This window comes from Callorhinus ursinus, unplaced genomic scaffold (assembly GCF_003265705.2).
Source record: "Callorhinus ursinus isolate GAN/ISIS: 27379988/994484 unplaced genomic scaffold, GSC_fseal_2.0 scaffold10, whole genome shotgun sequence".
In the NCBI taxonomy this organism is placed as follows: domain Eukaryota; kingdom Metazoa; phylum Chordata; class Mammalia; order Carnivora; family Otariidae; genus Callorhinus; species Callorhinus ursinus.
The window spans coordinates 67,954,780-67,980,904 of record NW_027397072.1 but is presented as its reverse complement, the minus strand read 5'-3'; the positions used below and the strand labels follow the sequence as shown (position 1 = coordinate 67,980,904).

Sequence of the window (26,125 nt, the reverse complement as noted above, 5' to 3'; positions counted from 1 at the left end):
TCGTGCTATCTCTCATTCTCTCTCTCTCTCAAATAAATAAATAAAATCTTTGAAAAAAAAAAAAAACAGCTATATAGTGGCTTATTTCCTTGCCCAGTCTACTTAGGAATTCTTCAATTCCTTTTGTCAGTAAGACCTACAACGGTGCAAAAAGCAGTTTACCTTTCCAATCTTGATGAATCCAGAGTAAAATGGCTACCTAACAATAGTAAAGATCGCCACAACTGGCCTCACCAGAGTCATGTATGGCAAATGGGACATGAGGTGATGATGGATGTCCTCACTGACAAGGCCTTGCACTTGGAGTAAACAGTGTCAGAGAAAGCTTGGGGGTTCTGTTGTTGCTTAGGCTGGGTGAAGTCCTGGGCTCCACTCTGTACTCTGCAGTGAGAGCAACAGTGACCAGTGCAAATGTGCCAAGGAATATGTGTACTAAGGAGTATTGTATAATAAAGGTGTCTAGCATACTGCTTAAATTAACTGCTATTTGAAAAGAATTAAACTATTTAAAAAAGAAACAATTATCTGGCATGGTTTTGAGAGCTCCTATAGAAGACATTAAGACAGCAATTTATAAATTAAAGGTATCTATTAGATGTCCTGGGACAGCAGTGGGCAGTGGGCTAAGAAGGGATTCTATAAATATGAACAGCCCTATCTCCAATGAGATAATGATATATGTACTTTCTCCATGAACTGGAGAACTGGTGGCCTAAGCCAGTTATATTGTGTGATGGTCTATGGTATTCACTGTACATTAAAGAAGCAGACAATAGGGGCAGTGAGGAAAAGATCTTAGGAAGAAATGACCACGTATAGTTTGCTCTATACAACCTGCAGAGTTGTATAGAGACAAAAAATGGTGGCCTTAGAGAAGTAATTCCCATTTCTTCTCTCAGTTGAAACAATAATCAATTGATTGTCAAAGCAGTATGGTATTATAAATAAAAGCTTGGATTTAGGCTGTCCTGATTTATGTTCCGTCTCTACTCTTAGCACCTGTTTTATTAATTTTTTTAAAATTCCAGGTTAGTTAACATACCGTGTTATATTAGTTTCACGTGTGCGAAACAGTGATTCAACAATTCCATACAATGCTCAGTGCTCATTGTGATAGGTGTATTCTTAATCCCTTTCACCTTTTAACCCATCCCCCCACCCACCTCCCCTCTGATATGTTTTATTCTAAATAAGTACCCTCAGTTAAAGTTATTTTTTTCAACAAGAACATTTTTTTACTTGAAGCATACTTCAGAATACATGATTCTAAAAGGCATATATAAAACATTCCATCCAAGAAAAATAGAATACATATTTTCTTCAAGTACACAAAGAAGAATCTCTGGTTAAATCGCATAAAAGAAACATAACAAATATTACAAATTTAAGAATACTGAAATCATACCAAGTTATGTTTTCCAACCACAGTGATACAAAACTAAAGATCAACAATAAAACAAAGCTGGAAAATCTAACACGTAAATATTTATTAAATATCATAAAAATTAAACCACACACTACTTCGCAAGCAATGAGCCAAATAAGAAATCAAATAGCAGGTCTCCTTGTGGTATCATGTTTATTTGAACTTTTTTTCTTAATACAAGCATTTATAGCATAAATTTCACTCTAACATCGGCTTTTGCTGAATCCCATAGGTTTTGGAATATTGTGTTTTCTTTTTCTTTTGTTTTGAGACATATTTTGATCCACCCTTAGCAGCTATTTGATCTTCAGCAAGTTGCTTCAACTCACTGTACCTCAGGTTCCTTATCTGTAAAATGCAAATAACCTTAACTACAAAGAGATGCAAACATTTAATCTTGAGTATTACATTAGATAATCCATGTAAGACACTTAGAAACATACAGGACATGTTATGAAATCTCCAAAAATCAGCTTTTGATATTTTGATTAAGCTGGTTATACACTATGCATAACCAAAATACCAATAATGCTTCTTGGTATGTACAGATAAGTCACAGTGTCCCAGAATCAATATTTCCAGTCCCCAACTCCTTATGATGCAGGCAGGCTGGGTCCAAGGACCCGGAGAGGGGTCCCACAGCATCAGCCAAGAAGGTCCTTGGCTTCACACAGAGTAGAAATCAAACGTGGGCCAGAGAAAGTGAAAGCAGAGTTTATTCAATAGTGTGAGTGACAGGGAATAGCAGTTCGAGTATCTGGGACACTCGGAAAGGAAAGGAGAATGAGTCTTGCTGTCATCGTTAGAGGTTGGGGCTATATGTTGGAAAGGGATTTAGGGTATGTGTTCCTTCAGGAACCCAGGGTAGGGTACAACTGTCAGGTGAACAGTAGGTGTCATTCCATCAACCACTGAACACACTACAGAGTGCTGAAGCCAGCATCAGCCAAGGTTTGTTCAAAGCTAACATCCTGGAACATGTTTGAGATCTGGCTCTTCTTAGATGGTATCAGGTGTTTGGAACCTAGGACAAAACTCAGAGAATGATTAACTTTTGTTTGCTTTTCCCTTGAAGTGGGAACATAGTTTATTTGTCCTATTCAGAGGCAAAATATAGAACATGAGTAAATGGCAGAAAACAGCAGAGATGGAGCCTTTCTAAAATGGAGTCCCTTCAGCTTTCCTACCTCACTTCCATCAACAAGGTAACTAATATTTTCCAGTGATTTCTGTTTGAGAGAATACTGAGAGTCAGTCATGTATAACTGTACAACTCTAACATTAAAGGTTTTTTCAAGGGTGTAGGATGTGTAATCAGAGCTCTCTGTGGGGTTCTGTTGCATTGAGCCCAAGCCTACTGCCTATGCCCATCCCTGCCTGTGTTTCCTTGACTCCTGAACACAGCATCTTTCCCAAGTTTCCTAGGAGTGAGCTTCTCTTCACCTGCTCTTTCTAAGAGTATTCTGCTAGCATAGCTGTTGAATCCTAGTGACACAGTCCTTTCCTTTATGGCGAAGGGTTTTTCCCCCAGAAACCACATGCTGAGGGCAAGCTGAGTAGAGCCCAACCTCATAATGTCCTTGGAACTCTCCCTGCTCCCTCTGACCCATTAGGCCCTAATAATCTGTCTTGCCCACTCTACAACATTATCTTTCCTCCTTCACTTTAGTCCAAGAGACTCTTGGGTATTTTCTTTCAATCTAGTCTCTTTTGGGGTCCTTCAGTTCATTAAACTAGTCTGTGCATCTCTGAGAAACATTTATGGACCAGTCTCAAAATCTTTCCAACTGATCTCTTAGGACCCCAGACATGTGTTTCAGTGTCCCTTACCATTTCATAATGCTAGGAAGTAACCTGGAGATTCTAGCAATTAGGGGGTTAGTCAACATAGAGGACACAGAATACTAAGTGCCTAACTCCACTTGTCTCAGATAGTCTAACCTTTGGCTCAACCCAAATATTTGGTACAAATGAAGTGTGTTCCCTGAGTTTTCATCAGTAGGTATAGCTGTATGTTTTATGTGTTATCCAAAATGACTGAAGAGAACTGACTGGGCCGGTGATCAGAAGGCCAAACACTCATAGTTGGATGTCTCCTGGTGTACACAGGCAGCCTAAAGAGAGATGTAAGGAAGCTGGTGGTGATGCACCCTCTGGTAGATAGCAAGAATGGAATATAGGTGACTACTGGAAAGGACGACACTGGGGAGGACTAATGAGGAAGAAATGGTAAATCTGTGAGAACAAGCAACTAACTACCAGGAGCTGTGGAGTATCTATTTATATCTCTTTCCATCAGTAGAGACACCTTTGTGCATGGTCATGTAATAGTAACATTAAACGCAAGATATATGCATATTTACAAGTTATAATCTGTATTATAATATATATATATATATTATATAATATAATATATATATAGTTCCCTGAAATTAATGTGTTTAAGTGAGTATATCATGTTAATTAAATTTTTTCATCTTTTCCCTCTCAAAAATAGAATTTACTCATTGCAGTGGCTGTACCAAATGATTAACCAGATATCCTAAAGGGAAACGCTAATTTATATCTGGTGAATCCCTGAGGAAATTCAAGATTTGTTTGTGCTGATGAAATTTATATAATAGCAATTTTAAAAATAATTAAAAATGCTGCCTTGTCACACTTTTAAAAAATGATGGTGATATTAATAATGATAATAACATCCTTTTTCTCTGCTTTTCTTAGGAATAGATAATAAACATTAGTTTATGAAAAGATAAGAATTGGATAATACTTTTAATAGATGTTATTCTATTATTTTTTCCTGGGCTTTTTATGAGCCTCTCACATTTATTTAATTCTAACATAAATAATACATTTGATAATTTAAGATTATCAATCATCCAGCTGACATCACAGAAACAAGTTAGAACCACAATAGATCTAGAGAGTATTTAGTCCAATTCCCCCACTTTCTAGATAAAAAAATAAACTGAGGGAGATTAAGAGACCTGATTAGGGTAATCCAGTGAGACTGTTTGTACATTGCTTTCAAAAAAGTAGTTCACTCCTTTGGAGTTAAGAAGAGAGCCTGAATGTTCTGACTCATGGTCATGTACTATATAAACTGATTTTTCTTTTTATCTTCATCACTTCCAGATTGTCCCATTTTAAAGATTAACATAGCTGAAGACTGCCTCTAGAAAGAAAATAATTCTCCCAAAAAATCAGGCCAGGAATAATTTCCACTTGATACCAACACCGGAGTAGTCCTGCTTTTTTGAGCTGTGCATCTAGGGAAATTAAATGTAATCAGTTTTTCCCTGATTATAGGGTTTTTTTTCTATGTAGTTGATTGCCAGTGATAATTAAATTACCACTTATCACAGGGGAGGTTGAAGGTTTGTTTTTCTGCTCCAGTTCTGCTTTTTCCCAATCTCACTATACATTTAGGGACTAATAGCTTGAGGGCCTTCAATTCTTCCTTCAGTTATTCTACTGAAATCTAACTTTAAAATGTTAAGGTTAGGGGCACCTGGGTGGCTCAGTCAGTTGGGCATCTGCCTTTGGCTCAGATCATGATCCCAGGGTCCTGGGATCAAGCCCCACATCAGGCTCCCTGCTCAGTGGAAAGCCTGTTTCTCTCTCGTGCTCTGCTGCTCCCCTGCCTGTGTGCACTCTCTCTCTGTGTGTGTGTCAAATAAATAAAATCTTTAAAAAAATAAAAATCAAATAAAATGTTAAGGGTATTGATTCAGGCAATCAAGATTTGTTTTATACCTATTAGGTACTAGTTTTAGAATCATCTTTGATATAATATCTCTTTCTGTTGCTTTTCATGTCCATAATCCAAATACCACTGAGGCTCCTTTTAAGAAACACTTTGATAAATTTTGATAGATTTCCTGTCCATTTCTATTATCCTTACACTAAACTGGTATTTTTTTAATCACAACTAATGATTTCCACACTTGTTTTTCTGATTCCCAGGTACTACACCAGACTTAGTAAATCTGAATATCCACAGGTTGAGCCTGGTCATCCCTTTCTCTGACATCTTTGTGCCATTTGACAGAGTGTATTTAAGTAAAAGCATGTAATTATTAAAGTGTTCTCTAAGTTGTCTTTTTCTTTTCCAAGATTTGCCCCAAATCAACTCATTCTTTACTTTCTATCAGAAATACTGGGAAAATCTCTGATGACCCTAAACTCTTACTCACCATGCTTTTTCATGTCCAGAAATTTTAGAATGGCTCCATAGTAGATGATCAGTTATGAATTCCATAGCTGAAGCTCTTTGTTCCTTAGTAATGTCAGATCTTTTTCATCCAGACTTTTGTCCCACTACTCTCCAGCATACACGTTTAATATACTCATACTTACCTCATGTATTTGCTCCGTATGTTGTCCCTATTGGTGTTCCTTACCACCTCTCACTTCTTCTCACTTCAGCTCTGTGTATATCTCCTTCTTCCAGCAAGACATGAATCATTTTTTATCCTTTGAAGATAGGAACCATGTTGTATACCTTTCTTTATCCCCACCATGCTGAGAACAGTGTTATGGTCCAGTAAATCCTTGTTAAATGATAATAAGTATGCTCTCAGGTCAAAAGTGTGGACAGGTCAAAACATGTGGATTTGACTAATTAATTAATGTGTACTTTTACATTATTCTCAATTTCCCAAACACTGACTTAATTCTTCCTTTGTCTTGGTACTCATTAAATCTGTACCCGAGTACCCACCAAATTGTGGTTCATCAACAGACAATTGATGAAATCTGTTAATTATATAATGTGATATGCAATTTTCTATAAGTATGAACAGTTGCTAAATGAAATCTAAAAAGATATGTTATCATTCTAACAAGAGTGAGGGTAAAAATCCTATGTTTACTGCTTACTTTTTTATTTTTTAATGAGGCAGTACACCTAGGAAAACATTGATTAATCAGTAGTGGACAAAATAATAAAATGTTATTTTTAAAACTATGCCAAAAGGAATTAAGTCCTTCAAAATGAGATGAACCGTTGGTAAAATAGCTCAACTATTTGATGAAATAAGCAAGTAAAAATAATTCTTCTATTACTCTCGTGTTCTGGGGATTGGGGCAGAGCCAAAGCCTGAGTGTTTGCTATGATGATCATAAAAGAGACCCTTTGGTATCAGGATTTTCTCTGATTAATAGTAACTTTCCTTCACCTAAAGACATAAGGAGAAACATATTAGTGAGGAATAAGGAAAATATCTAAAGAATGCAAGTGAGTCAGAAACCAGATTGGCTTTAATCCAGTGTCAGTGCTACTAGGAAACAGGGAATAGGCACACTGTTTGGGTACATGGTGTCACAATGATGACTTTTATCTGTTTCCCGGCAGTGTCAGTACTCACTTCAGGGACTTGAAAGAGCACATATCCTCTGGCCCCTTTCACCTTAAAGGCACTCTCTTAAATTCTCTAACTTGGGTTTATTGGAGTTTCCTGGGAGCTATGCAGCTAGAAAAGGGCAAAGATGCTGAAATGTTGAACAGGTGTTTGCTACTTTGGAGTGCAAAGCCAAAAGCTAGATTTTAACCATGATATCTAATAAGTTGTTGGAGCTGGGTATTAGCACCAGTAATAGATGCTTTTTAAGGAATATCTGATATCAGTCCTTAGGGGAAGACAACTTTGAATTTCAGGATAAAAGTTGGTTTGTAGACACCAGTTGTAAGGAGCTGAAACTTCTGGTTACAGCAGAATAAGGAATTTGGAGAAATTATTCAAATTAGGACAAATTAAAACACCAGAGTCTTTCTTAAAAGCAAGGAATTGGGTGCCTGGGTGGCTCAGTCCATTACATGTCCAACTCTTGATTTCAGCTCAGGTCATGATCTCAGGGTCATGAGATAGAGCGCTGTGTCAGGTTTGGAGGGAGTCTGCTTGAGATTCCCTCCCTCTGCCCCTCCCTCTGCTTGTGTGTGTTTTCTTTCTTTCTCTCTCTCTCTCAAATAAATGAATAAATCTAAAAAAAAAAAAAAAGCAAGGAATTAACAGGCTAAAATCCTGGAATAGATGAGAAACCAGAGAGCAAGGTCAAGTGACTTTTCCCCAAGGATATTTTTCCATTTAGGGGGAAAAAAAGGCTAAGAAGTTGAGCTTTTGTTTTGCTGGTGTAAAATCAGACTAAAAAGACATTAACTTGAAACACAGGGTCTTCTTAGGTGGAGAGTCTATCATGATATATTAAGCTTCTGAATGGCTATTAAGAAACTTAAACTGGAAATAAACTTATATAAACTTGAAGCCTATATGCTCACACTCTGGATGAACTAGGAAATGTCCATACATTGGTAAGGAGCCCCGGGCAGATAACAGAAGTAAACAACAATCTTCTCAGTAACAATGGAGCTTTATTATAAGCCTCAATGTATTCCTATGAATAATTTTTCAAATAAAAGGTTACTGAGCACCTGAGCAAATACAGAAACAAAAAGCAAGAAAAGCAGCAGAAAAAAGAGAAACAGTTTAGACAAACATTAAAAACAAATGATAATACTATCTTTAAAGAAATCAAAGACACACTTCAAAATATTTGCAAAAAGTTACAAAAATTAAAGTAGGTTTGAGAAATAATGAAATAGAAGTTCTGGAACTAAAAATCACAATAACCCAAATGAAGAACTTAATTGATGGATTTAGTTCCAAATTAAACACTGCTGAAAAAAGAATTCGTGTTTAGAAATATAGGTCAGAAGACGTTATCTAGAACCTTGCTGCCCCAGGTATAGGTTAGATGCATTATTTAAGGTGACTATGGCCGAAATTTTACAAAAGAAAGACACCATTCCAAGGCTTCAAGAAATCCAAAAATCCTAATCAGGATAAGTAAACAAATTCATACCTAGGTATATCATAATACAGAACTGCAGAAAACCAAAGACAAAGAATAATATAATCTTAAGCCAGAAAATCAAAGATAACAGAAATAAAGGTAACAAGGAGTTGACTCAGGTATATAATTATCATTCCACCACACATGGTTTTGATTATTTATATGATTTGTTTTAAAGACAACACATGGCCTCTGAAAAGTTGGCATATTAACACAAGAACTGGAGTCAGAGTGCCCAAGTTCAAAGCCTTGTTTGCAACAAAAGAACTGCATAACCTTGAGTCATTTACTTAGGCTTTACTAACAGTACTTTCCTCAGAGGCTTATGTAGTCATTTAGAGGTGGCAATGCAAATAGAACACTTACCACAATGTCTGGCATACAGAGACTACTCAATAAATGTTAAGTATTACCATGAGTATTATTTTGTAATGTATTTTAAACAGTATTCATTTGCATTTTATAGTGCATAGATTTTTATAGGTGGTTCTTTTTAAAAAGGGTGAGACATCTAAGTTACTTCCATTGGTACATTAATGAAATATTTTATTTATAAGGAATATGAACATGTTAAATATATCCCTGGTGGACATGTGAAAAGTGCTCTGAAAACCAAATCACCATGAAAATCCTAGTTGTAATTTAATTTATGCTACATAAAAATTGTGTGTATGGTAAGAATTAATATGATAATTACACAGATAATCATAACAAATGCTTACAATATGCTCACCATGTGCCAAGTTCTGTTTTAAGTACTATAAGTGTATTATTTAACAACAAACTTATGATGTAGGTACAGTTATCATCTCCATCTTACAGAGCGTGAAACTGAAGCACAGAAAGGAGTCCATCCACATTAGCACTAGGAGTTAATCCTTGACTGCCTGGCTCGAAAGGTTTTGCACCTTACCTTGAAGGAATAAACTAAGCTCTGGAAAGTCTTCCTAGGATGTAGCAAATTAGGATTTGACTTCCATGCTTTCAATATTCCAGGAGTAATCCATTACATTGTTCAGCTAAGGGTTTATAAGGAGTCACAGTGAGCCTATTTGGTTTACGCAAAAAAATTACATAAAATAATACTAAATTAGCCATTCAAAACACTTAAGTTGTTTTATACCTACTTCTTCCACTTTTTTGTCCCCCAAATTATGTTTTAGTTCAGAATTTGAATAGGCCCTGGTAAAATGTGTCTGCAAATAGTTATGAGATAGGGTAGTATTTCACAGTGATATCTGAATTTTGGAACAATATTGTTTTTTTAAGTTTGATGGAATTTCTGTGTAAAACAGTTTTAAAATACTATTTTCAAAGTCATTTTAGATCATTGGATACACAACTTAAGGCAACTCAAAATGTTCCTTAGTCCCTTGTTTAGAACACTACTATGCATATGTATGTAATTATGAATTATATGGATTGGGGAAGTTGGAGTTAAAAGAATTAGAATGAGTGAGAACATGATGGACGTGGTCAAAAGAAGAAACTTAATGAAATAAGAGGCATCAGGAAGGAGTCCCAGAAAAATAGCAATATAACAAAAGGACAAAAAAAAATCAGATTAGATGTATTTTAATGGTGTGAAATGCTACCGAAGCACTTTTCTTGCTTATGATTGCTAGCTTTACTATTCATTAAGTAAGTTCTTATTTCTGACAGAGTATGATGATTCATTATCTTCAAGTGGCAGGGATGGCATCAAGCCTATCATGTCCTGGGCAATGAGAAAGCTGTCATTTCTAAAAAGCTAGTTAGTCCCTCCCAGGCAGTCACCAGGCCATTAGACAACAGCAAAAGCAATACTTTCTGCTCTACTTAGCATCTATTTTGCTTATTCTGAAAGGAAAAATGTTAGCTAAATTATAATCTGATTTGGTCTTTATTTAACATTGGGGGGTGACAATAGCTTTAGTGGTAAGCATAACTGATAGATCTGTTAACATTTTTGCAGTTTTTTTTTTCTAAGTCATTAGTGAGTGAGAACCCTTAGAAGAAAATACTAGGCTATAAATTAAAATGGCAATGATTTGTAAAATTTCTTTCTCATAAAAAGGCCATGGTTTTGTGGAGCTCTCATTTTGCTTTCATTTATGATTAGTTAGCAAATTATTATTGAAACATTCTTTTGAAGGCAAAGACTCATAATATCAAAACCCTTAGTTGGCAAAAAGAGGAGAGTGACACCTTGTCCTTCTTGTCATGGGGTCCAAATTCTTAAGAAAGAAAGAGATGATTAACAGATACTCCAAAGATTCACTTATTCATCCAACTTCTTCAATTGTGTATATTTACCTCAGCATCTATTATATTCTATGTACTTTGTTATATACTGAGGTGACAATGACAAATGAGATATGTGACACCAAATAGAGAACTCACAGATGAATAGTGAAGCTGCTGTGTAAGCAAGCAGTTGGGATATAGCATGATCTAGTATGTGCTATGTGCAAAAGCAGTGATGGCCAAAGGAAGAAGTAATCTACTTTCCAAGGTATGAGGAATTGGGAGGGTAGGGATGACTTGATAGAGAAGGAGGTATCCTCTGCTGGTCCCTGAAAGATGATTTGGAAGGTGTTTCCCAGACAGACAAGGTGAAGCGGGGAAACATTTGAAGTACAAAGAAAAAGCTAGTCGAGACAAGAGAGAACATCTGGAGTTCAAGGCAGAATGAGCAGTGCAGTATGGCAGGAGCAGAGGAAGTCAGGGAAAATAGTAGACAGGCTGTTGGAGAAATCACAGAGGGTGACCTTAAAAACTTGTCTGGTTTTGAAAAATAGGTGGCAGACATGTGTTTATTTTTAAAAAGTGTATTCAGCAGAAAACTTGAATCAAGGTAAATACAGGGTGTTTGAAAAAAGTTGAATTTTTCCTTTTAGAAAAGATTATTTTCGTACATTCTCTTGAACACTCTTCTGTCCTGATATTGCCCAATCGCAATCTACTTATTCTTAAGGACTCAGACTCCTAAGGTGTTCTAACTATCCCCGCCCACACTTTGCTCTCTTCTCTGAACCATTAATTGTCTAAGACAATCCTTTGATACACACTTCAGCATCCTGGTACTTTTTTTTTTTTTTTAAAGATTTTATTTATTTATTTATTTATTATTTATTTGAGAGAGAGAAAGAGAGAGAGCGCATGAGAGGGGGGAGGGTCCAAGGGAGAAGCAGACTCCCCGCTGAGCAGGGAGCCCGATGCAGGACTCGATCCTGGGACTCCAGGATCATGACCTGAGCCAAAGGCAGTCGCTTAACCAACTGAGCCACCCAGGCGCCCAGCATCCTGGTACTTTTAAACAAGCTTCTAAATTTACAGATCAAGAAAATAAAGCCTAGAGAGATGAAATCACTTGCTGAGAGTTTTTGATATTCTGCTTCACATTTCAAGGTAACATTTTACGTGTGTAAATCTTGTCTCTCCAACCAAATTATAAACAATAAAGGGCTGACTTCCATTTTATTAATTTCTACAGTCCCTTCTACAATCCTGACTAATTACCCAGATGATAGGTTGTCAATATGAGTTTGAAGATTGGTGGGCAGAGGCACTTGCTTTCTGGATACATTTCTCTTAAAAGTGAGGAAGGGGGGCTTTAGGCACTCAGAAAAAATAAACTAATACTTACTATTAAAAAAATGAAACTCAGGACACCTGGGTGGTTCAGTTGGTTAAGCATCGGCCTTCGGCTCAGGTCATGACCCCAGGGTCCTGGGATCGAGTCCCACATCGGGTTCCCTGCTCACTGGGAAGCCTGCTTCTCCCTCTACCTGCTGCTCTCCCTACTTGGCCTTTCCCTCTCTCTCTCTCTCTCTGACAAATAAATAAATAAAATCTTTAAAAAAATTAAACTCACCAAACTTTAGTCTGCCTCTCTGCCTTTAGAACCTCCTTGTCTTTGTTGCTACACTAAGCAGAAACCATTGTCTTTTGGAAGGAAGAGAGAGGGGACTTATACAAGAATCCATTCACCAGAAAACTATTGTTGCTTCTCCCCAACTTACTTCTGCCATGAGACATCAAGAACACAAACATGGTTTTAAGACTATTCATTATCCATTTGTAAGGTGTCAGGTTTGCGGTCTCTTACTTTCACACATATTGACTTTCATCTGATTGTAGAAATCTACACCTCACCATTTCTGAACTGCCCAGAGCATCTTCTGAGTTTCCCATATCACTCTTCTTGACTGAAAATCTCCGCTAAAAACTTTGACCGACCTTTATATCTATGTTCTTTTCAAAAGTATCTTTTACATAAAACTAGCTCCCCCAGTCTATATTTCATCAGAGATATTAAAGCATCTCTGCCTTATGAGTTTTGCATATGTAGTTGTCTTGTTCATTAGATTTTGAACCCCTTGGAACAAGAAATTATTAAGTCCACTAAAACTATTATATACTGGTATTCAGGGAATGATTTTCTTTGGGTTTTAACTTCAATCATTATGTTGTTTATTTCTAAGTCTATTTTCATAATTCAGCTTGCTACTGAAAGGTTAGTTAACACTTCTTCCATCCCTGCAGGTATAGACTTGGAATCCAAATCATTTTGTCTTGCTGGGCATGAACATTTCTTCTATTTCCTTGAACATGAATATATGATGCTTTCTTGATAATGAGCTTTTATTTTGAAGAGTTAATCCTCAAATATGGATGGATATTTAAAAAACAGAAATTTAATTAAAAGCTGTCTCTAGGAGGAACTAACTAGATGAAACTTCTGAAGAAGGTCTCCCTTTGATACATTGACCCGACTCTGGATTTTAGATTGACAGACCTAGAGACCTGATAATGTCATTCACTAAGAGTACCTCATACGTCAGGGGCAGACTTAAATTAAACAAGCTCACAGACCAATGCATAAAACCAGAATGACTATTTATTGATTTACAGTGAGAAAAATAGCTGTTACATGGACTAGAATACTAATGTCAACATTCTATTCCAGAAAACCATATAACAACAGCTCCTACTTGGGAAGCTAAATTATAACATGAAGATTGTGTGGTGAGTATGAGATCAGAACAGGGCAAGACTAAGACCTTTTGAGGCCATAAGCATTTTAGCATGTCTCCCCACTTCCCTTATGTTATTCAAAATATAAACAATACAAAACTACAAAAATGTGAAATCTCCAACAAAGTTTTCATTTATCCCATGATGAATACTTTCATACTCTCATTGAAACATCAAATATATTTTATCAAAACTAATTTTTTTGTGATCTTGGTTTGTTGGTGTCCTCAAATACACAATTGGTCTGCTGGGCTCAAAACAAGAAGAGCTAATTCTAGTACTTGGGAGTTTTGATTGCAACAAGCCTGGATGCAACAGACTAAAACTCTCTGCTCTGGACACTGCTTGGGTAGATGCTGCTAATGTTTGCAAAGTGACTCTTCTCTATGCTTCCATAGCCTGATTCATCTTTTTCTGATTGACACATTCTTTCTTTAAGTATGTTAATATATTCAATCAATTTAGAGCCCAGGAAGGCTGATCTGAGAATATTCTGTCTAAGAAGAGTTTGCATATCTCTGATCTGCTCTATTGTGTGTGCATTTCATAATGTAGAGCTCATTCAAAGGACAGTGAATTCCCCCTACTCCATAACAATCACTACTAAAAAGGGAGAAAATAAACTATATCCCCATAGCACAGCCAAGGCCAAAAGACCTGTTTAGGGTAACTATTCCTTTATACAGATATTATGCAGGGTAGGATCAAATTTATATTAGCCTATACAAGAACATAGTCACCATCACAAATGACCACCATCCTGAAGGCAGGATTTTATGAAGAGTGTCCTAAATAATTAAAAACACACTCATTGAAAGAAAAATAAATGAATGTTAAGAAAAAAAATTTTAAAGTCTTTGAATAATAAGAACAGTTAAATAACTAGCATTTTTTTACGCTTTGCACATTTAACAATTTAGATAAAATGTTAGATTTAAGAAAGCCTGAGGATCTGTCTCTATCTCCAAGATATTAATTACACAGGGAATAATCATAACTTTAGTGTGGGAAAATCTGGCAGACACCACTCTAACCAAGTAAAGTCACCTGTAAAGAGACACACTGGGGCACCTGGGTTGCTCAGCCCTTAAGCATCTCCCTTTCAGCTCGGGTCATGATCCCAGGGTCCTGGGATCGAGCCCCGCATCGGGCTCCCTGCTCCGCGGGAAGCCTGCTTCTCCATCTCCCACTCTCCCTGCTTATGTTCCCTCTCTCGTTGTGTCTCTCTCTGTCAAATAAAATCTTAAAAAAGAGAGAGACATAGATATCATATTCTTCCCAATATGATACAACGGGAAGGACACAATATAACTTTTGTGGTACTCTTGCCAAAAATGCATAATCTTATTTTTAAAGATTTTATTTATTTGAGAGAGAGAGAGAAAGACAAAAATAGAAAAAGCACAAGTGGGGAGGAGAGGGAGAAGCAGGCTCCCTGCTGGGCAGGGAGCCCAACTCGGGGCTTGATCCCAGGACCCTGGGATTGTGACCTGAGCCAAAGGCAGCCAACTGAGCCACCCAAGTGTCCCCCAAAATGTATAATCTTAATCTAGTCATGAGAATACATGAGACACACCCAGTGTAAGAGACATTCTATAGAGTAGCTGGCTCTTCAAAAGCATCAAGTTCGTGAAATACAAAAGAAAACTGAGGAACTGACAGAAAATAAAACAAGAAAAGACCCAGGAGCCATGACAACTAAACGTAATATGGGAATCTGGATGAAACCTGAGCTAGAAAGAGAGGTACTAGTGGGAGACTTGGTGATAGTCAAAAAAGATTTGTAGATTAGATTTAGAGAATCAGTGTTAATGTCCTGGTTTTGATGATTGTACTATGGTTATATGATATATTAACATTTAGGGAAGCTGGGTGATATGTGGAAACTCAGTGTTAGTTCTGTAACTTTTCTGTAAATATAAAATTACTTTAAAATAATGAGTTAAAAGAGAATAAGACAAATTTCATAGATAAACAAGTTTATGTATTGTATACATTAAGTAAATGTATCTAAAATCTTCTTTTGGAAATAATATCTAGATGATATTTAAAATCTGTCATGAACTAATGACAAAGTTTATCTTCTACCTAACACAAGCACTAGCTTCTGAAAGCTTTCTCTATCTCCATTCTTTCAGATTTGTCATATATACTTTATTTTTTCAAAATATACTTTTCTAATTGTGATTAAAATGCGCATTATTAAATCAAACTACTAAGGGTTTTTTTTGGAAATAGTATCTTTTTTTATTATTTCAAGTTTTTATTTAAATTCTAATTAGTCAACATGTAGTGTAATACTGGTTTCAGGAGTAGAACTTAGTGATTCATCACTTAGATATAACACCCAGTGCTCAACATAACAAGTGCCCTCCTTAATACCCATCATCCATCTAACCCATCCCCTGCACACCTCCCCTCTATCAAACTCTTATGGTTTGCCTCCCCCTCTTTTTTTCCCCCTGCCCCTATGTTCATCTGTTTTGTTTCTTAAATTCCACATATGAGTGAAATCATATGGTATTTGTCTTTCTCTGGCTGACCTGTTTCACTTAGCATAATACACTCTAGCTCCATCCAAGTCATTGCAAATGGCAAGATTTGATTCTTTTTGATGGCCAATATTCCACTATATCCATATGGGTAAAGAAGACCCACTCATCAATTAATGGACATTTGGGCTCTTTCCATAATTTGGCTATTGTTGATAATGCTTCTGTAAACATCAGGGTGGGTGTATCCCTTCGAATCAGTATTTTTGTATCCTTTGGGTAAATACCTAGGAGTGCAATTGCTGGGCCACAGGTAGCTCTATTTTTAACTTTTTGAGGAAACTCCATACTATTTTCCAGAATGGCTGCACCAGTTTGCATCCCCACCAATAGTGCAAGAGGGTTCCCCCTTCTCTGCATCCTCACCAATATGGATTGTTTCCTGCATTGTTAATCTTAGCCATTCTGACAGGTGTGGGATAGTATCTCATCATGGTTTTGATTTGTATTTCCCTCTTGATGAGTGATGTTGAGCATATTTTCATGTTTGTAGGCCATCTGGATGTCTTCTTTGGAAAAATGTCTTTCCATGTCTTCTGCCCATTTCTTAACTGGATTATTTGCTTTTTGAGTGTTGAGTTTGAGAAGTCTTTTATAGATTTTGGGTACTAACCCTTTACCAGGTATCTCTTTTGCAAATATCTTCTCCCATTCCATAGGTTGCCTTTTAGTTGTGTTGATGGTTTCCTTCACTGTGCAGAAGCTTTTTATCTTGATAAAGTCCCAAAAGTTCATTTGTGCTTTTGTTTCCCTTGCCTTTGAAGATGGGTTTAGCAAGAAGTTGCTGCAGCTGTCAAAGAGGTTGCTGCCTGCATTCCCCTCTAGGATTTTGATGGTTTCCTGTCTCACATTTAGATCTTACATCCATTTGGAATTTATTTTTGTGTATGGTGTAAGAAAGTGTTCCAGTTTCATTCTTCTGCATGTGGCTGTCCAGTTTTCCCAACACCATTTGGTGAAGAGACTATTTTCCATTGGATATTCTTTTCTGCTTTGTTGAAGATTAGTTGGCCATGTAGTTGTGGGTCGTTTTCTGGGCTCTTGATTCTGTTCCATTGCTTTATGTGTCTGTTTTTGTGCCAGTACCATAATATCTTGATGACTACAGCTTTGTAATAAAGCTTGAAGTCCAGAATTGTGATGCCTCCAGCTTTGTTTTTCAAGATTGCTTTGGCTATTTGGGGTCTTCTGTGGTTCCATACAAATTTTAGGATTGTTTGTTCTAGCTCTCTGAAAAATGCTGATGGTATTTTGATAGGGATTGCTTTGAATGTGTAGACTGCTTTGGGTGGTATAGACATTTTAACATTTGTTCTTCCAATCCATGAGCATGGAAAGTTTTTCCATTTCATTGGGTCCTCTTCAATTTATTTTATGATGTTGAGGTATGTTCCATCTATCCCTACTTCGTTGAGGGTTTTAAAAAGAATAGATGCTGTATTTTGTCAAATGCTTTTTCTGCATCTATTGACAGGATCATATGGTTCTTATCCTTTCTTTTATTAATGTGGTGTATCATGTTGACTGATTTGTGAATAATGAACTACCCTACAACTCAGGAATAAATCCCACCAGATCGTGGTAAATAATACTTTTAATGTACTGTTGAATTCAAATTACTAGTATCTTGTTGAGAATTCTTGCAACCATCTTCATCAGGGATATTGGTCTGTAATTCTCCTTTTTTACCAGTGGTCTTTGGTTTTAGAATCAAGGTCATGCTGGCCTTGTAGAATGACTTTGGAAGTTTTCCTTCCATTTCTATTTTTTTTTTTTTTTGGAACAGTTTGAGAAGAAGAGGTATTAACTCTTCTTTAAGTGTCCAGTAGAATTACCCTAGAAAGACATCTGGCCCTAGACTTTTATTTGTTGGGAGATTTTTGATTAGTAATTTGCTGATTATTGGTCTGTTCAAATTTTCTATTTCTTCCTGTTTTAGTTTTGGTAGTTTGTATGTTTCTAGGAATTTATCCATTTATTCCAGATTGCCCAGTTTGTTGGCATATAGTTGCTCATAATATTCTCTTATTGTTTGTATTTCTGTGGTGTTGGTTGTGATCTCTCCCATTTCATTGGTGATTTTATTTATTTGGATCACTCCTCCTTTCTTTTTGATAAGTCTAAGGGTTTATCTATTTTATTAATTCTTTCAAAGAACCAGCCCTTAGTTTTGTTGATCTGTCTTACTAGGTTTTCTTTGTTTCTATATCATTTATTTCTATTCTAATCTTTCTTATTCCCCTTCTTCTGCTGGCTTTAGCCTTATTTGCTGTTCCTTTTCTAGCTCCTTTTGTTGTAAGGTCAGGTTGTGTACTTGAGACTTTTCTCACTTCTTGAGGAAGGCCTGTACTGCTATATACTTCCCTCTTATGACCGCCTTTGCTGTGTCCCAAAGGTTTTGGACTGTCATGTTTTCCTTTTCATTTGCTTCCATGTATTTTTTATTTCTTCTTTAATTTCCTGGTTAACCCATTCATTCTTTAATTGGATGTTCTTTAACCTCCATGTATTTGTGGTCTTTCCAAATTTTTTCTTGTGGTTAACTATGTTTCATACTGTTGTGGTCTAAAAATATGCATGGTATGATCTCAATCTTTTTGTACTTGTTGGGGACTGATTTGTGACCGAGTATGTGATCTATTCTGGAGAATGTTCCAGGTGCACTTGAAGAGAATGTGTATTCTGCTTTAGGGTGAAATGTTCTGAAATCCATCTGGTCCAGTATGTCATTCAAAGCCATTGTTTCCTTGTTGGTCTTCTGCTTAGATGATCTGTCCATTGCTGTAAGCGGGGTGTTAAATCCCCTACTATTATTGTATTATTATCAGTGAGTTTCTTTATGTTTGTTATTAGCTGATTTATGTATTTGGATGCTCCCAATTTGGGGACATAAATATTTACAATTGTTAGATCTTCTTGTTGGAGAGACCTCTAAATTATGACATAGTGTTCTCTTCATCTCTTGTTACAGTCTTTGATTTAAAAATCTAGTTTGTCTGATATAAGTATGGCTACTCTGGCTTTCTTTTGACATCCATTAGCATGATAGATGGTCCTCCATCCCCTCACTTTCAATCTGGAGATGTCTTTAGGTCTAAAATGAGTCTCTTGCAGGCAGCACATTTAATCCATTTTTTTTAATCCATTCTGATAGCCTTTATCTTTTGATTGGAGCATTTAGTCCATTTACATTTGAAGTAATTATTGACAGATAAGAATTCAGAGCCATTGTATTACCTGCAAAGTCGCTGTTTCCGGAGATTTTCTCTGTTCCTTTTTAGTCTTGGTTGTTTTTAGTCTTTCTTTCCCAGTCAAGGGTCCCCTTTGATGTTTCTTGCAGGTCTGGTGTATTGGTCATGAACTCCTTTAGTTTTTGTTTGTCTGGGAAACTCGTTATCTCTCCTTCTATTCTGAATGACAGCCTTGTTGGATAAAGTATTCTTGACTCCATATTTTTCCATTCAGAATGTTGAATATATGATGCCACTCTTTTGGCCTGCCAGGTTTCTGTGGCGAGATCTCCTGCTAACCTGATTTGTCTTCCCTTGTAGGCTAGGGATTTCTTTTCCCTTGCTGCTTTCAGGATTCTTTCCTTATCTCTGTATTTTGCAAATTTTACTACAATATGTCTTGGTGTTGGTCAGTTTTTGTTGTATTTGATGGGAGTTCTCTGTGCTTCCTGGATTTGGATGACTCTTTCTTTCCCCAGATTAGGGGTTTTCAGCTATAATTTGCTCAAATAAACCTTCTGTCCCTTTTTCCCCTCTTATCTTCTTCTGAGACTCCTATGAGATGAATATTTTTATGCTTTATGGAGTCACTGAGTTCCCTAAGTCTACCTTTATGACCCAATACTTTTCCTCTTCTTTTTAGCTTCATTATTTTCCATAATTTTATCTTCTATATCACTGATTCATTCCTCTCCTTCGTCCATCCTTGTTGTCATTGCATCCAGTCAGTTTTGTATCTTGATTATACCAATTTTTTATTTCTGCTTAACTAGTTTTTTAGTTCTTTTATCCCTGCAGTAAGGAATTTTGTAGTATCTTCTATGCTTTTCTCAAGCCCAGCTAGTATCCTTATGATTATTGTTTTAAATTCTGGTTCAGGCATATTACTTGTATCTGTTTTGATTAGATCCCTAGCCATGACCTCTTCCTGTTCTTTCTTTTGTGATGAAGCCCTCTGTCTTGTCATTTTGTCTAGGTCACTGTTTTTATTTTTTTGAGTGTATTAGGAAAGCCTCTTATAGCTCCTGCTCCTAAGAGTAATGGCTATATTAAGAAGAGGGCGTGGTGCTTCAGGAAGTGCTTCAGAGTGTGCACTCTGCTGTTGTGTTTTGACTGGTCTTTCTCTCATGTCAGCCCATTCCAGATTTTCTCCATGCCTGCAGTGGGGAGTGTTTGGACCTTGTCTACTGTGTGGCAAGTTTTGACTAGGTATGTTCTGGTCTCCTTGTTAAAAGAAGCTAGATCTTCTCTCCCCTAGAGCTGAAGCTTTGCAGCACTCTATGATCAGTAGACTTGGTGCATTTGAGGGGTCTGTGCTGGTCTTCTGTGGGGGAGGGGTCTGCTGTGCTGGTTTTCAGGCTGGCTTGCCCCAGTAAGATACACCTGCAGAGTGCAGGGGGGTGGGACTTGGTATAAGTGGCTCTAGCCTCCCCTGGGGGGCACTGTGTTGCTCACCGTAGTCTGTCAGTGATGATGGGCAAGGGGAAAATGGAGCCTCCCAGCTCTCTCATTTCCAGAGTGGGGTGTTCTTGCCCACCACTGTTCAGGAAGCCCTCACAGAAGAATGTACAATCTCCCCTCTTGTGTCCCAGCATCCATCAGATCCTTGCCTTCACCCTGTGTCTGAGCTGTCTGGCTGCCAGGTGGCACAGTACTTCTGTGGTTTATCTCAGGCACATGAGCTGATCCTCTGGGGGAAGGTCTTGCCACACTGTGGCTGGTGCTAGTTAGTCTTGGAAAAGCAGTCACATGACTGCACAGGGGCTTAGAATTTATGGTAAAGCACATCAAAAAGTCTGCACCAAGGTTTGCTGCCCTCAGCAGGTGTTTCTATTCTTATACTAATGAACAAGCCAGCATGATGGTGCCCACCAGCTCTTTTGTCCCCTCAGAGGCCATGCCACGTCTCTCAAGTGCACTCCAAGAAGGAGAACTGTCTCTCCCATTGTGACCCAAGGGATGTTCAAACCATGCCATCTGCTCCCAGGCCTCTCTCCTTCTTCCCCACATAAGCATCTCTATACCCACCACGCTCTACCCAGTGGTGGTGCAGACTTCTAAAACTTCAGACTCTGAGATCCACTACTTATAAAAACTTGTGATAATCAGCCCCTCTAGTGTTCCTAGTCAGAGATTTTGGGGAAGTCTTTCTCTTGCGCAATCCCCTGCATGCCACTTTCCCTCTCTATCTCTTGCTCTCCTCTCTTCAAGATCAAGGCTCCCGTCTGCAGCACCCCCAATTCTTTTCTCCTTGGAATCACATCTCTGCACTTCTTACCTTCTATGATGTGGCTTTTTTCCCTCTAGGTCTACAGTTCTCTCAGCATTCAGATCGATTTCTTGGGTGTTCAGAATGATTTTATATTTATCTAGCTGTGTTCAAGGGATGAGCCAGCATAGGGTCCCCCTACTGCTCTGACATCTTAACTCCTCCTCCCAAACTACTAAAGATTTTTCATAAAAAGTGGTTTTCCTTCTGTAAGCTTCCATCATCATCCAGACTTCATCACCAAATGCAATTATTTTAACTCCTGTACCATTTACTACAGGTAGTCCCTTATCCCTACAAACTATGTACTTCACAATATTTTTTCTTAATGGTTTTAGACAAGATTTTCCTGCCTTCTTACCATAACAGATTAATTTTAGTTTAAAAAAAACTGAAGTATAATTAACATACAATGTTTTATTAGTTTCAGATGTACAACATATTGATTCAACAATTCTATACATTTTTTTGTGTTCACCACAGTATAGTCACCTTCTGTCACCATAGTATTATTACAATATGATCAGCTATTCCCTTGTTGTAATTTTCATCTGTGATTTATATTATAACTGGAAGTTTATACCTATTAATCTCCTTTATCTATTTTACCCATCTACCCATCCACCTCCCCTTTGTAATCACCAGTTGTTATCTGTATTTAAGAATCCATTTTCTGTTTGTTTGTTTCTTTATTTCTTTGTTTATTTGTTTTTTAGGGTCCACATGTAAGTAAAATCATGTTATTTAACTTCTTTCTCTCACTACTTAGCATAATAGTCCCTAGATCCACACATATTGTCTCTAAAGGCAAATCTTACTCCTTTTTACAGCTGAATAATATTCCATTTTATATATACATATACCCATTCATCTATCAGTGGACACTTGGGTTGCTTCCATATCTTCAGTATTGTAAATAATGCTGCAATAAACATAGAGGTGCATGTATCTTTTCATATTAGTGTTTTGGTTTTTCTTGGGTAAATGACCAATAGTGAAATTACTAGATCATATGTTATTTTTTTTTTCTTTTTGAGTAAACTCAGTACTGTTTTCCACAGTGCCTACACCAATTTACAGTCCTACCAAGAGTGCACCAGGGTCCCCTCACCAACACTTGTAATTTCTTGTCTTTTGCTACTAACCATTCTGCTAGGCCTAAGTTGATATCTCATTGTGGTTTTGATTTGCATTTTCCTGATGTTTAGTGATGTTGATCATCTTTGCATGTGTCTGTGGCCATCTGTATGTCTTCTTTGGGAAAACTCTATATTCAGATCCTTGGTTTTTGGTATTGAGTTGTATAAGTTTTTTGTTTTTGTTGTTATATCTTGGATATTAACCCCTAATTAGATACATCATTTGCAAGTATCTTCTCCCATTCGGTGGGCTGTGTTTTTTGTTGATGCTTTCCTCTTGCGTGCAAGTGCTTTTTATTTTGCTGTAGTCCCAATATTTTGATATTTTGTATTGTTTTTTGGTCTCTGTTACATTTATTTCTGCTCTAATCTTTATTATTTCCTTTCTTCCACTCACTTTGAGCTTTGTCTATTCTTTTTCTAGCTTTTAGGTGTAAAACTGGTTGTTTTAGATTCTTCTTGCTTCTTGAGGTAGGCCTGCATTACTATAAACATCCCTCTTAGAACTGCTTTAGAGGTGTCTCAAAGGTTTTTGGACCATTCTGTTTTCATTTGTCTCCATGTATTTATTTCTTCTTTAATTTTTTGGTTAACCCATTCATTGTTTAGTAGCATGTTGTTTAGCCTCCATGTATTTTTTTTTCAGATCTTCTTTTTGTAATTCATTTGTAATTTCATACTGCTGTGGTCAGGAAAGGTAGTTGGTATGATTTCAGTCTTCTTTAATTTACTGAGAGTTGTTTGTGACCTCATATGATATATTCTGGAGAATGTTCCATGTGCACTTGAAAAGAATGTTTATTTTGCTGCATGGGGATGGAATGTTCTATAGATCTATGTGGTCTAATGTGTTATTCAAAGCCACTCTTTCCTTGTTTTCTATGTGGATTATCTACCTTTGATGTAAGTCAGGTGCTATAAAGTCTTCTATTATTATATTACTGTCAATTTCTCCCTTTATACCTATAATATTTGCTCTATATATTTAAGTGCTCCTGTATTGGGTGCATATTTACAGTTGTTATATATGCCTATTGGATTATTCCCTTTATAATTATGTAGTATTCTTCTCTGTCTCGTTATAGTCTTTGTTTTAAAGTCTATTTTGTCTGATATAAGTATTGCTACCTTGGCTTTTGTTTCAGTTGGCATGGTGTATGTTTTGCCAGCCTTTCGCTTTCAGTCTGCATGCCTTTAGGTCTGAAGTGAGTCCCTCATGGGCAGCATATAGATGCCTTGTGTGTTTTGGTTTTTATTTGTCTTTTTAATCCATTCAGTCACCTTATGTCTTTTTATTGGAGCACTCACACCATTTCCCTTTACAATTATTGGTAGGTACGTACTTATTTTGTGATTTTTTGATTGTTTGTGTAATTCTTTGTTCCTTTCTTCTTCTCTTATTTTCTTGTAGTTTGATGGCTTTCTTTAGTCTTATGCTTGGATCCCTTTCTCTTTATTTTTTGTATATCCATCATAGGGTTTTTGTTTGTGGTTACCATGAGCTTCATGTACAACATCCTATGTGTATAGCAGTCTATATTAAGCTGATTGTCACCTAAGTTTAAACACATTGTAAAGGCACTAAATTTTTACTCCTCCCCTTCATGTTTTAAGTATGTGATGTCATATTTCACATTTTGTGTATCTGATTTTTAGAGACTGTTTTTTTATAGATATATTTTTTTTACTACTTTTGTGTGTTAGAAGCACTTTTGTGCTTTCAGCTTTATAAGTGATTAATCTGCTACCTGTACTATATGTTTGCTTTTACCTGTAAAATTTTTTCCTTTCATAATTTTCTTACTTCTAGTTATAGGCATTTCTTTCCTTTCAAAGAATCTTCTTTAACATAGACTCTCCTCTTGGGTGTCCTGAAATTACATAGTAGCCATACATGCAAGTATATTAATAATTTTGGCACTTAGTATAATCTTTTAATCTGGAGAAGAACGTTCTTTCATTATTGCTGTGATATAATTCTCCTTTCACTTCTCTGTTTTCCTTTACTGGAATCCCTTTTATTAGCTGTAACTGTTTATGCTTCTTCATGCCTTTATTCAAAACCCTATCTCCATATTTTTTAGGTAGTATTCTTAACTTTCAGTTCTAATGAATTTGTTATTTTGGTGATTAGTTTTACTTTTTCAGATACACTTCTTGTTTATTTCAGATGGCAGCAGGATCTTCATGCTATATGGATAAAATGTCTTCTTAGATCACTCCGTTCTGCATTTAATATTTTAATGCTGAAGTTCTCTATATTCCTTGATGTATTTCTGCTTTATGGGGTCATTTTTTTCCTTTTTCATACATCTTAAATATTTTTTAATGTGTAGGCTTTTATCAAATGTTGGGGATACTTGCTTATCTGTTCACATGTAGGAAGGAGACAATGAAAAAGAAGTTGACTGGGGGATCTGTATACATTTGCAGGGCTTGTACATTTATGGGCATGCCTTAGATTACATAGACAAGAAGCTATTCATGATGTTGTGGAAACCTACAATGCTCTATTATAGAGGTCTTTTCTCTCAAGGACTGAAATTTCTTAGAGGGCTTGTTTATTTTGCCTTGGTAGAAAATAGCTGTGATAAGTAAGTTATACCTGGAGGGTTAAACAATTTAACTGTGGTTGAATGAACATCTGCCCTATCTTCAGTATCAATTCTCACTCCAGCCTTCCGTAGTACCTTACACTTAGGAATGCCAATGATCTCCATGGTTTTAGCAGTCTGATTGTCTCTCTCACTGGGTGAATCTTCCTCTGGACATTGTCTGGGCTTTAATTTATCTAAAAATGTGTTGAAGTCTCTTTCATTAGTAGCTCCCTTTTCATTGTCTATACCATTGTTATAACGTGTGTCCCTTTGCTATCATCACTTCTCATTTAATAAAGTTTAAAAGAAAGACAGGGGAGAAATGTGGCCTATCTCAACTGTGCAAAAACTTGCCCTTCTAGCTAGTAATGAAAAGCAATAAAGAGTTTGTTACAAAGTATCTGAATTATAGGGAGAATTAAACTTGATTATAAAAAAACAAAACAGATGGTGGTAGCTAACAAAAAACCATGATTCTTAAACTTTTATTTTTATTAAGATCATCTAGAGGAGTTTTTAAAAAACAATTCCATACTTATTAAGAAAGAATGCCCAAGGTCCTGGTCTTTTTTATGCTTACCTTAAAATATCAAATACAGTATACTTTCCAAATAATTCTTGGTGACTGTAATCTGCTAGCTCCTTAGGCACATGCTTATTGTACTTGGCTCAGTGTAAATAGAGGTATTTGAAGATGCAAGGGGGAGGTGACATCTTCAGTGTTTGACCAAATAAAACATGAGCAGGTAGAGAAGTCAGTATTATTTTACATGTTACCAAACTTAATTGTTCAACAAGGAGTGTAGAGCTCTTTTTTAATTTCTCCTCAAAGGTCTGTCAGAGGGTATGAACCCAAAAGGAACCCATCTCTCATTAATTCACTTGGATTTTTGCCCTTCAAGTGCCGGGGGGAAACTCCGTCTCTGGAACCATAATGTGTCCTGACCTCTATGTTCAGCCACAACATCCTGGGGAGCCAGTATGAATACAGAGATGGGTAAAGGACATCTGTCAGGAAAGATGATAAAAGGAATACAA

At 36.7% G+C, this 26,125-nt stretch overlaps 1 long non-coding RNA gene across 1 annotated transcript in view; it reads left to right on the top strand.

Annotated features, from left to right (window-relative positions):
- The first annotated feature begins 2,549 nt into the window (after nt 1–2,549).
- The window catches only part of LOC141373520 (uncharacterized), a 59,879-nt gene continuing 36,303 nt past the window's right edge, over nt 2,550–26,125 (top strand). The window contains exons 1-2 of the long non-coding RNA XR_012379585.1: nt 2,550–2,631; nt 20,217–20,291. This is a non-coding gene — a long non-coding RNA (uncharacterized lncRNA). The remainder of the gene's footprint in view (nt 2,632–20,216; nt 20,292–26,125) is intronic.